The 14265-nt window shown below is 29.8% G+C and overlaps 1 long non-coding RNA gene across 1 annotated transcript; it reads left to right on the forward strand.

Moving 5' to 3' along the window:
• Nucleotides 1-8802: 8802 nt before the first annotated feature.
• Nucleotides 8803-9883, forward strand: LOC140181638 (uncharacterized). Its single transcript, XR_011876624.1, has 3 exons — nucleotides 8803-8859; nucleotides 8945-9072; nucleotides 9241-9883. It is a non-coding gene; the product is annotated as an uncharacterized lncRNA (long non-coding RNA).
• Nucleotides 9884-14265: the final 4382 nt, after the last annotated feature.

Below are 14265 nucleotides of genomic sequence, written 5' to 3' on the forward strand. Positions count from 1 at the left end.
ATTTGTAGGATAAATAAAAAGATGAGACTTTTTTTATAAATTAAATTATTGAAAAACTTACTTATTATAGAAGAAGTTAAGACTATTTCTCGACTATAAGATACATATCATTCACTCTTGAATGTAATCAAAATAAATATAAATTTATTCAATTTTTTAAAATTTACGTTAATTATTAAAATTATGATATAATGAATGTCCTCCTATAAAAACATAAAAATGACTTCATAACTATTTTTTTGTTAGGAGAAAATATGACTCAATAAGTATAAAGTCTAATTAAAACAACTATAGATAAGTAAAATAAGTAACAAAAAAACGAACATAAAATTTAATTTTTTTGTTATTTGGTGTAAAAATAAATATAATAAAATAAATCATCGTTCTCATACATAATGACATAAAATTTGACATTATCCTTTTTTAGAACTATTTATTTTTTTAATTTTGATCTTTATTTTTTTATTTTATTTTAATTTTGTTAAACAAAAAAAATACTAATATCATTTAACTTTAAATTTTAACTTTTATCATAAATAAAAATATATAACTTTGTGTGAATTAAATAATAAAAAAAATACTCATAACAGCCGCTTTTCTATTATTTTTTCAAAGATTAATTTTATTTTTTGCTAATATCTTATTTATCTTTTAAATTTATTAGATAAATATTTTTTTATTATTTTAACATTAGCATGGACTTATTTATATCATATTTTGTTAAAATTAAAACTATTATAAAAAATTTTAAAATGTTAAATTATAAAAACACACAAAAGATAATAATATTATTTCAAAAGATAATGATAATAATATTATTCTGATTCAAAAAAATTATATATAAACTAAAATACATATTAGTTATTTACAAAAGATAATTTTTACTTAAATGTTATATTTGTCTTCATATTCTTTAAGTGGTATGCCAAAATATGGAGCTAAATCTAAAGAGGTCTTCATTTTCTTATAAATAATGAAAAAACAGAAGAAATGAGAATATTTATTTTTTTTATTTTTAAATATCAAACTATAAGAATAATTAATAAACAAAATAGGAGAATATAAAAATTGTGTACCTGAAAAAAATCTCCGTAATTCATCATACATATCTTTATTAATAATTTTTTGAGTCTTGAAAAACTGTCAGATTTATTGAATATAAAAATAACTATATAAACACTTCAAGATTATTCAATTAAATTGATTTCCTAATATAGTAGGGATAAATTCAATTAATTTAACTAATTATAGATTTGATAAAATGATTTAAAAATAAAAAAATATATTTAAAAATAAATATAAAAATTTTATAAGTTATTTAACTTTTAGGAAGTTCAAAAATTATAAATTTAAATTAAATAATATTTTAAAAAATTTATTATGTTATTATTATGTGTAATAAAATCAAGATAAATATTTATAGGGTAATTATTTATTTATTTTTTAAACCGTATTTAATTTGAAATAAATATAAAAATTTATATTTAAAATTTTTTTTATCTCTATTCATGATTCTAATAGATAAAAAATATTTTATTTTTAATTTTATCTATAACAATATATAAAGCGGATAGGAGAGTTTAGTATCCAAATCTATTTTCCTATTTTATCCCTATCTTTGTAAACTAAAACTACCTACTCAATTATGTTTTGTCATTAACCGATGAGAGAGTTATGTAACTCCTCCACTTTCAATCATAAAAGGATTCAAATCAAACTGCTCACTCTCAATAATAAAAAGGGTTAAAATACTTATCTTTTAATAATATAAAAATTAAACATAATAAATATAAAAATTATTACCAAAATATTTTATTAATAGTACTCTAAAGATAATTAAAATATTTAAAATAATTATCAATAACAATATATAAAGCCAATACAAAAGGTTGACTATGATTTTAGTGTCCAATTTTTTTGGACTATATTAACCTTATAATAAACTATTTTATAAAGCAAATTACAAGAACAAAATAGAAAATATTAAGCATTTTGAGTAATATTTTTATAGTAATATTTTTATAGTTATAGTAATCTATACCAATATATTTTTATAATAACATAATTAGTTGGTATTCTATAACAAAATTAATATACACGGTTTATATATTTCTGATGTTTATTGTTTAACTTAAAAAAAATTTACATATAACAGAATACTTCTTAATGAAACAATATACAAAGTTACTAGAGTTTAATGTCTAACTTTTTAAGACTTTGTGTATCTTTACACCATCCATTTCAAAAAATAAATTTAATGGACAAAACAATAATTTTTTTTTAATATTTCATCATCATCATATAATATTAAATAATTAAAAAAATTAAAATAAACAATGTATTCATAAAACTAATAATAACAAATAGAATAAAGAGAAAAAATATAAATATATCTCTTTTTTTTGCCATGTGTATTTTTTAATCTGGGTAAATAAATATATCTTACAAAGTAATAACTATGAAATGAAAATAAATTTATTACTCTATATTATAAAAGAAATACTGAATACTCTTTAACTAAAACTTTTATTATAAATATATTACGAAAAAATGTATTTATATTTCATATTAATGTAGATGTTTGGAATAAAAAATAAAAAATCAAAGAATATGTCTTTGCATTTTTATATTAAAATATAAATGAACTCATTTTATATAAAAAAAAATACTATTTTATAAGATAATTACAAAAATTTTTCAAACACTCCTAATTCAATTCGTTAATCTAGCATCACACACAACACTTGATAAGATATTAAATAGTATTCTTATATTAAAGTTTATCATAATAATTTTATTATCAAAATAGTTATTTATATATTGTGTTAAATTAATGCAACATAATGATTTTTAATATAATTTAATTTAAATTTTTTATTTTTATTTTAACTTATATTTTCATATTTTAAAATTTTGTTAATAATATATATTTTTTTAATTTTAAAATTAAATAAAAAAAATCTGACTTAAATACAAACACAACGCTAGAAGAAGAGTACAAAGATATTGATATTTCATCTCATGTTTAAAAATACATGGCATAAATAAAAATTAATCATTCTTATTATAAAATCTCTGTCCAATTAAAAATTTAACAAAGGGCAAAATTTGATAACGGTAAAATGTGTCGCAATTTTTTAAAAAGTCTAAATACTATATTAAATGTTACAAGTAGTGAATGGATAAATAATTTTTAAATTCTAAAATTAAAAACATAGATAACGCTTTATGTATTTATATGAGTTATTAAACCAATTTTATTGAATAAATATTTTGAATGCTAATTATAAACAAATGCTACTATATCAATAATCCTGAGACATGTAAGTATGTAATTATTCCGGATATTTTTCTCACTATGACATGTAGTCTATCATGGTCAGAAATAACTTAGGAACTTAGTCATATTCAAACTCCACAGGATCGTCCAGATATAACAACTACAATTTTCAGAGCTAAATTTGAACAATTAAAGGTTTAGTTATTACCAAGGATGTATTAGAAAAGGTGAAAAGTTATATTTATGTCACTGAATTTCAGAAAAGAGGATTGTCACATGTACATATGTTACTAATCTTAGAAAATAATGACAAGTTGAGTGATCCCGACCAGTATGATAGTTTGGTACGAGCGGAAATACCATCTAAAGAAGCAGAACCACACTTATGTGAGGCAGTGCTAAGGCATATAATCCATGGTCTTGCGGAACACTTAATCAATCTTCACCATTCATGAAAAATGGTAAATGTAAATGCAACTACCCAAAAGAGTTCGTAGCAGATACACGACGAGGTGATGACTCATATCCTCAATATAGGAGGCGATTTGATACTTCAATCCCTATAAACCAAAATGTCACAATTGACAACAAATAGATAGTTTCGTACAATTCTTGGCTACTACTAAAGTATGATTGCCATATCAATGTAGAGATATGTAGCAGTATCAAGAGTATAAAGTATCTATATAAATATTGCTATAAGGGACCAGACCGTGTTGCAATGGAGGTTCACAGAAGTTCACATTATGATGAAGTGAAACAGTTTATTGATGCAAGATGGATTGCCGCTTCAGAGGCATTCTAAAGAATATTTAAATTCAACCTTTATCGAATATACCCATAAGTTGAAAGGTTGCAAATTCATTTGCCAAACCAACATTAAGTGAGGTCTTATGAGCACCAAACTATTTCTGAAATAGTTAATGATGACTATTTTCCAAAAACAATGCTCACTAAATTCTTTGCACTTAATTGGGCAAATGACCAACAATCTAGGCATCTTTTATATAGGAAAATTCCAAAATATTATACTTGGCACATTAAGGAAAAAGAATGGCATTGGCGCAGGTCACAAAAGAAAGCTATCGGTCAGATCTATACTGTTTCACCAACAGAAGAAGAAAAATTATATTTGCGTATTCTGTTGTCAAATGTAAGAGGGATAACTGGTTGAGATGACTAGCTAACAGTGAATGATGTCCAATATTCGTCCCTTAAGCAATCCGCTCAGCAACGAGAACTGTTAGATAGTGACAACAACATAAGAGCGTGTTTGGTTGAGGCATCTATTTTAAGAATGCCATGTGCTTTAAGAAGGTTGTGGGATGAATTTTTTTCATATACGGTGGATGATTATCCATCAACAAGCACTACAACATGCCATGGGTTGATAAATCGCCTGCTCAAGGATTTAAATGACATATTCCTTCAACATGGAAAACATATTACACAATACGTTATACCGGCTCTAACTTCGGACAACGACAATGGCAATAGGGGTGCACATGGGCCGGGTGAAGCCGGGTTTGATGTGACCCAGATCCGACCCGAAATATACACCGGGTCTATTTATTAGACCCGAACTCGGCCCTAGATCCGATAAAACCAATACACTTTCGGGCCACAATTATACCGAGTGAAAATCGGGTGAAAATCGGGCCGTTAACATTACATTATGTTGATACCTTCTTGTAAGCTAGCATGTAAAAATATCCAAATTTTCAAGACTCTAACCATTATTTAACATGGTAAAATTCACTTAGAAAAATATAACAAGAACCAACCCTTCAAAATTAAAGCATAACCACAATCAATACTAATATTGTCTAATTATACCAAATATTTAAATCAATACAAATAACACAATATTATACATTAGTCTAAAGTCTTATGCATTCTAAACATAAAACATTAACTTATAGTCTTATAATGACTAATAACACAAAATATTAAGGTTTACAATACTTAAATTCCACATAAGAATAGTCATGATCCATCACTAATAACACAAAATATTAATTGTGCATGATGACCGGGCCACTAGGCCGACTTCGGGTGACCCGAGATATGGCCTGGACCCGACCCGAAATAATGACCGGGTCTATTTTTGAGACCCTTCCCGACCCTAAACCCGATGAAATTACACCAAATTAGCCCCTAAAGTGTTCGGGACCGGGCCGGGCTGGGTCATGTGCACCCCTAAATGGCAACTTGATGCCTAGAATTATCCAAGAAGAGTTGTCTATCAAAGTACCTCAAGAAGACTTGTGCTCTATAAAAAGATTGAATTATGACCAGTCTGTAGCTTTTAAGCGCATTATGAATACAGTTGATTAAAGAGAAAGTGGATTACTTTTCGTTGATGGGTTAGGGGGAGCATGCAAAACATTTCTTTATAAAGCTATAATTGCAGACTTAAGAAGTAAAGCACATATTGTCTTGATAACTGCGTCATCGGGAATAGCTGCAACTTTACTGTCCGAGGGTCGAACAACTCATTCTAGATTTAAAATCCCAATTAATGTAGAGCCATCTTCTATATGCAACATAAGTAAACAATGTGATCTCGCAAAACTGATTAGGCAAACAACAGTGATAATTTGGGATGAAACACCAATGGCTAATAAAGAGACAATAGAATCATTATACCGCACTTGCGAGACATAATAGAAAATAATAATCCATTTGGATGAAATGTGATGATGATGGGAAAGAGATATATACTTCATTTATGGTGTGCTTTTATAATTTAACATTTTAAAGATTTTTTATAGTAATTTTAATTTCAACAAAATATGATATAAATAAAGTCACGTTAATATTAAAATAAAAAATACTTATATAATAAATTTGAAGAGTGAATGATATATTAATAAAAAAATAAAATTAATATCTTAAAAAAAAAAGAAAAGCGGCTGAATAGGCACGTTAGTGCCTGTTGAGCCGCTAGTATTTATAATTATAATATATAAAAAAATATTTTGTTTTTTAAATTTTATATCTAATTTATTAAATTATCTTTAATTTTAATACTTTTTTAATTATTAATGTATACTTTTATTATATCTTCTTATTGTATTACACATTATTATTTTATCTTACTATTATTTTCTATCGCACACTATTATTGCCTTATTCTCCTTTCTCATTTTCTTCTTCTCCTCGCACCTTCTCTTCATCCGATCGTAATTAATTATCACCAAGTACCATTATCGCAACTTTTAATCTTGTCTATCACTTTAATTTGATCTATAATAATTTATTATGTTAACTTTTATGAGTCGTTGAAGTGTTGGAAAAAGAATTGGTTTTTGTGTCTTTTGAATATCTAAATGTATAAAAACGATAATTTTTTCTTGATGTGGGTTTTAAGTTATCTTATTATTTTATTAAAAAAATATATGACATAAAATATTTAAAATTTTTACTCAAATTATCAATATTTAATGTCAGTAATCCTTAAAAATAATATCAAAATATATAATTTTAACTAATATAATAAAAATAATACATTATTGTAAGTTTTTAAAAATATTTATAAAGTTAAGTTGCAATTTAATATAAGCCCTTAGAATAAAAGACTGTCATTACTTCTTACATTTGACTACTATTATATAAGTTGTACGTTTGTTTTATTGTGTAAATTAATTAAACTATATTTTATTATTTTATTTTGCATGTTTTGAAATAATGCGATCCTACAATAAGGATGATATTAATTTTCATAATCTAATACGAACCTTCTTACTATTTTATTTGTCACTTAAATACTATCCATAAAAAATAGTTAGTTAAAGTGAAATATATAAAGAGAGTAAAAAAAAACTTTTGAATTTAGAGTTTTAATATGTTTCTTAATCATCACTTGATATAACTCATATTTAATAGGTTAAAAAACTCTCCCTCTCTCTTATATTCTTAACTTCTTCTATAATAAATTTTTTAAATTATCTAATACATAAAATGTCAAATCCTTATATTTATCTTAAAAGTTAAAAGTTAAAAGTAAATGATATTAGTATTTTTTAATAAAATTAAAATAAAAAGATAAAAAGCTACTGAAAAGGATAATATTAAGTTTGAGTTATGCTACGTCACTACAAGAGAAACGGGAAATTGTGGCGGTTTGTTTAAGGATTTGCGGCGGTTTAAAATCGCCGCAAAACAAAATTCCAACGATTCCAGAAGCGTCGCTTATTAGGAGGTTGTAATATGATTTTGTAGCGGTTCTAATAAACCGTTGGCACAACCGCCGCAAATTAGGTTGAGGATTTTGCGGCGGTTGCAGAACTGCCGCTATTTCGATAGTGGATTTTAAAAAAATCTGCGGAATGTGGGTTTTTTAAAAAAATTCTGACGGTTTCGAACCGCCACAAATTCATACACAAGCTTAAACAAAAAAACTAACCAACTACTTCATATGTAGTCAACAGCACATTAAACTTATTAGGTTTTCTAGGCTTTTTATCATTGTAAAATTCATATTGTTGACAAACCTGTCACAACACACACTAAATAAAAATTGATTACAAATAACACCGTAATACAACATAAAAGATAGCTTACTTATCTTCTATAACATCAAGCAAGATAACAAGAAATACTAGGACGAAAACACAGAAGCATGCATATTTAAGAAAATTCACAATATAAGCTACATGTTCATGTTCATAACTAAGTTAGTGCAAGATTCCTTTTAATATTACTCACTTGGCAGTTAGCATACTTAGCCAGTTTGATAAATCTACTTATAATATACTAACATATCTGACAGAATATAATACTTCATTCCCATATAAACCAAAATTCACACATATATGCCTCACCTCTCGACTTACACGAGTTCCAACATATATAATGATATTCATATTAGGAAGCCACTTCCTGAATTCTTTGGCCCAGTTTGATAAAGTAGACAATGGTACAACTACAAGAAAAAGGCCATGGATTTGCTGGGCATTTTGAATAAAGAAACAAGTGGATTAATTAACATTCTACAAGTGCATTTTGTAAACCCTGCTAAATTAGCGAATAATTAGTCAATAAATTAATTTTAATAAAAGAAAATTAGAAATGTAAATTTAATAGTAAAATAGTATAGAGCTAATTAAAACGAGAATTTTGACACCAATTTTAAAGGATTTGGCCCAAGATTGGGCAGAATGGGCCGAACCGGTCAAACCGGACCCAGAATGGGCCCAAGCCTAACCCAACGGCCCAAATTCACTTTAGAAGAAGCATTCTTCTTCCTTCCATTCAGCATAAACGCTGAAGCAACACCAAGGAAGGGGAAGAACACATGCAAACTCACAAACCCTCACCACAAATTCAAATCCACATAACTTTTGATCCAGAGCTCCAATCGCCGCACCGTTTGCGGCCATGCGACTGCAGTGACAAGCTCTACAAAGCCCAGTACCATTCAAGGTGAGGAAATCAAAATCCCAGCTTCTATTATCTCTTCTTCAATTCGGGAATAGTAAGATTTTTGGGTGTTAAGATTTTGAATAAATTGATGTTATAGGATCAAATTGAGTTGAGGAATGAGTGGGCTTTGATTCGATTGAGACACATACAAGGTAAGGTTCATAAACCCTAGCCAATTTCAGTTCTAGTATGTTAAATGTGAATTTTGAGTATGTATGGTGATATATGTGAAATTAGGTGTATAAGTGTATATGTTGGAGGCTTGGTGGTGATTGGAGCTAAGATTTTGGTGGGTTTCTCTAAGCTTGAGGGGCTGTGTGGTGACTTGGGGGGCTGCCTTGGACTAAATATAGTAATCGGTCAAGGTATGGTTTAGATTTCTGATGAGCGGATATTTTATACGCTTTTTGAGGGTAATTTCATGTAGTTTTTAGTATGTTTTAGTTAGTTTTTAGTATATTTTTATTAATTTCTAGGCAAAATTCATATTTCTGGACTTTACAATGAGTTTGTATGTTTTTCTGTGATTTCAGGTATTTTCTGGCTGAAATTAAGGGAGCTGAGCAAAAATCTGATTCAGGCTGAAAAAGGACTGCAGATGCTGTTGGATTCTGACCTCCCTGCACTCGAAATAGATTTTCTGGAGCTACAGAAGTCCAAATGGTGCGCTCTCAATTGCGTTGGAAAGTAGACATCCAGAGATTTCCAGCAATATATAATAGTCCATACTTTGCTTAAGGATAAATGACGTAAACTGGCGTTCAACGCCAGTTCCATGTTGCATTCTAGCGTTAAACGCCAGAAACAGGCTACAAGTTGGAGTTAAATGCCAGAAACAGGTTACAACCTGGCGTTTAACTCTAAAAACAGCCTAGGCATGTGTAAAGCTCAAGTCTCAGCCCCAGCACACACCAAGTGGGCCCCAGAAGTGGATTTCTGCACTATCTATCTTAGTTTACTCATTTTCTGTAAACCTAGGTTACTAGTTTAGTATTTAAACAACTTTTAGAGATTTATTTTGTATCTCATGACATTTTTAGATCTGAACTTTGTACTCTTTGACGGCATGAGTCTCTAAACTCCATTGTTGGGGGTGAGGAGCTCTGCTGTGTCTCGATGAATTAATGCAATTATTTCTGTTTTCTATTCAAACACGCTTGTTTCTATCTAAGATGTTCATTTGCACTTCAATATGATGGATGTGATGATCCGTGACACTCATCACCATTCTCAACCTATGAACGTGTGCCTGACAAACACCTCCGTTCTACCTTCGATTGAATGAGTATCTCTTGGATTCCTTAATCAGAATCTTCGTGGTATAAGCTAGAATCCATTGGCAGCATTCTTGAGAATCCGGAAGGTCTAAACCTTGTCTGTGGTATTCCGAGTAGGATTCAAGGATTGAATAACTGTGACGAGCTTCAAACTCACAAAGGTTGGGCATAGTGACAGACGCAAAAGGATCAATGGATCTTATTCCAGCATGAGTGAGAACCGACAGATGATTAGCCGTGCGGTGACAGCGCACCTGGACCATTTTCACTGAGAGGATGGATGGTAGCCATTGACAACGGTGATCCACCAACACACAGCTTGCCATAGGAGGAACCTTGCGTGCGTGAAGAAGAAGACAGGGGGAAAGCAGAGATTCAGAAGACAAAGCATCTCCAAAACTCCAACATATTCTCCATTACTGCATAACAAGTATTTAATTCATGCTCTTTTATTTTTCGCAATCCAAACTGATAATTATAATTGATATCCTGACTAAGAATTACAAGATAACCATAGATTGCTTCAAGCCAACAATCTCCGTGGGATTCGACCCTTACTCACGTAAGGTATTACTTGGACGACCCAGTGCACTTGCTGGTTAGTGGTACGAGTTGTGAAAAGTGTGATTTACAATTCGTGCACCAGTTTCGCGTGTTTAATATGTAAGGTTTTGTGAAAACTTGGGCTAGAGCACTATAGGATAAGTTGAAATGATTAATTGTGGTAAATTATTAGTCTATATGGTATTGATGGACAAGTTGATGTGGGCATGTGTTGAGTAATTGATAATGTGGGTTGAATGCAAATATTTAAATCTATGTTAGTATAATGATGATGGATGAAGGATTGATGATTATGGCAATTTAATGATATGGTTGAGATTGAGTGGTGTTTATGTGAAATTGTTGGTATGGTTATTTTGATTAATGTTGTGGTGATGAGTTAATAAGATTGTTGTTGTTGCTGAAATTCTGTTGATTGGTTGGTTTATTATTGTTAAAAGAAGTGCAGAATTTTAACGCTTTAAAGTGAGCTTGTATGATTTAAATCATGGTGATTTCTGATAGGTACATGGAACTGAGGTTTTGGGGTAGGGTTGTGATATAATTTAAGTAGATAAGGTGATGAATAAGAGGAATGGTGGATTAGTATAAGTTGGAAACCTAGAGGACTAAATTTGGTTAGTGAAATTGAGAAGTCTTGCTGCAGAAATTTCTAAACTGTTTGGACAGCAACTTAAAATGAAAACTGGGAATAATCTGGGCATGATTTTTGAACCAACCCATTTACCTAACAAATTCCTATAAGTCAATATTATCCCATAAAAATTTCATGGAATTTGGTCAAGTGGTTTGGAAGATATGAATTTTTGAAGTTTAGTGGTTGCTGCAAAATTTTCTGGTTTTCTGGTTCTGCAGTACCAATTTCCAGACGCTATAACTTTTGATTTAAATGAAATTTTGAGTTGCTTCCAAAAGGATTTTGAATATCTGTGAGTCTAATTTAATTGAGTACCAATTTCATGTCCATAGCTACTTTGTAGAGTTAGTTATGTCTCTTGGAAGCTGGGATGCTCGCAGAAAATTCAGAACCAATTACTAGAAACAGGGCAGCAATGTCAATTGACATTTAATTAACCAAACGAAGTGTTATGAACCTGAAAATTTTTTTTCCTAAAACTTAGGGGTGTAAAGTGTACCCTCACCAAAATCTAGGAGTAACAGATTAGAATTGAATTTGTTATAGATTTTGCAAAAACAGTGCTGCCTGCTGTATTTTTCTGAATCTTCTTAAGTGCAGCAGCAGATTTTTATTGAATTTGTTATAAAATTCAATTCTAATCCAAAGGTGGTAAAACTTTGATTTAGATCCAAAGGGTATGTCCAAATTTGACTGTATGCATGAACGTAGGTAAGTAAAAGTGTGTAAGTTATCTCTAGGACACATTTAAAGTTAAACAGTGGTAACTTAGAGATGAAGAAAGATAACTAATAGTTGGAGAAGATAGTATTTGATTTGATAAGATGAAGGAAGAGAGTAATGTAAGAAATTGAGACTTGATGATATTAATTAGTCAAGAATAATAAAAATGTATGATCAATGAGTTGAGTTGAGACTTGATGATATTAATTAGACTCCCATGGTGTATTTTGAGCTTGAGAACATGTCGGGATGGCTACGTAACCGACAGTTGATATCAACAGCCATAGGACAGGCATGCATCATGCGCATTTGATTGTTTTGATTGCTATGTATTATCTGAGATTGCCTAACTGAATATATATCCTGCTACCTGCTATACTTGCTACTTGCTCTATCTGCTTCTTCTTGTGTGTGAATTTGTCTAGTTGCTTGTCTCTGCATGATTTATGGATGACGGAGGAGCGGAGGAAGGGTAAAATAGGTTGGCGTTGATGTTAGGTTTAAAAGTGAGTAATCTAGGAGTGTTTTAGATTACCTACCTTTTTTTATGGCTTCTGCTTAGAAATTAAGTTTTATAACTGTATGTTGGAGTTCTAAGATTACCTTTGGCATTCCCAAGACCTTATATATTACATGCGTGGCACCTTTAATATGCTGAAAACCTCCGGTTCTCACCCCATACTGTGTTGTTGTTTTCAGATGTAGGTGAGTGGCTCCTCGGTAGGCGTCTGAAGGTTCTGCGGAAAAGTGGTTTACTTTGGGTCTCCTTTTGTTATTTTGATGTATATATATGTATAGTTTCTCCTCTTGTATGTAAGAATACTTTGTTTATGTACCTCTTAGAGGTTTTATGGAGAACTAGGGTTTTGAACATGTTCTTTTGGGTTATTATTATGTATATATATGTACGTATATGTTCTCCGGCCAGCCTTGGCTTCGCAGGCTGAGTCAGGAGCTAGTTATGCTGTGTTCTTGGCCCTCTACTCACATCATCTGTACATATATGTTATTGAACTTTAGTTTTCTTCTCACGCAAGTAACCATGTTTTCTGAGGGTTGCGCTTTTGAATTTTGCGATTTTGTTTTACCCATTTTTCAAGGCTCCTAGTTAAGTATCTCTTTCTCTATTATTATTATTATTATTATATATATATATATATATATATATATATTTATATTTATATTTATTTTTAGAGGTCGTAATACCTTACTATCTCAGTCTTATGACTTAAGCATAAGATTAAGTATGGTAGGGTGTTACACATTTGTAGCCTAATAGAGAAGGTACTCTACCTGTAGAAAACCAAGCATTGAAACTGATTGAATAGTTTTACCAAGACCCATTTCATCAGCTAAAATGACATTTGTATCATTTCTCCAACTGCAAAATAGAATAGATAGATTCAGAATGCAAAAAGGACAAGCATATCCTATGTAAACCTACAAACTTGCAACCTGTTAACAAGAAAATCAGACCCTCAAGCTGATAATCACAGAGCTTTCCACCTGTCAACCATTCAGGTTGTTCCTCAAGCTTCCGCAGACTTTCTACACAGTTCATCCATAAAGTAGAAGTTCAAAAATCAGAATTTAGAGAGAAGTAATATTACATGATATCTTGTACCGTTATTAATAATGATAATAAATAACAACACTCCATCAGGAAAGCAAAGAAATACATAACACCTAAAAGAAACAAAAAGTGACCAAATATAGGAAAATCAAACACTCAACCTCATGCCTTAATAAAAGAATACAGAAAATATGATCCTTGAAAATTACATTTGCAAACTAAAAAACAGAGACTAACCATGTCTGATCCTGCTCCTGTGTTAATGATATAACTATTTAAAGAATTAAAAAATGTAAAAATTTTAAAGAGAAATAAATGTAACATCAGAAAATCATTTACGCGGGATAATGCTGAAAAGAATATATATTAGACAATCATGAAGCAACCATATTCGTAAGTATCAAGCGGATAAGTTGATATGAACTCAAAAGTTTGGTCATCAAGCAAGCATACAAAGTAGTAGATAAAACTATTGCATAGTCAAGGAAATAACTTACAACACCTGGCTTCAGAGAAGCATCAAAGATGACCATTGAACAATCATGAATTCCATTCCTAGATAGTGACCTGGACCAACAAAATGTGACGTGATTGAAGACATCCAATCTCTATTAACTATCATCGTATAAATTAGTTCAAAAATCTAAACTAGCTATGAATCTCTAGAGTAACATATGGTTATTATGAAGTCAATATCTTTCATAATTTGACAGTGAAAAGATTAAAGGGTGCTTTAAGAAAGATACCTATAGAAGTTGGGTTCAACTTGTGGTAGGAACTACTT

This window comes from Arachis hypogaea, chromosome 18 (genome assembly GCF_003086295.3).
Source record: "Arachis hypogaea cultivar Tifrunner chromosome 18, arahy.Tifrunner.gnm2.J5K5, whole genome shotgun sequence".
In the NCBI taxonomy this organism is placed as follows: Eukaryota; Viridiplantae; Streptophyta; class Magnoliopsida; order Fabales; family Fabaceae; genus Arachis; species Arachis hypogaea.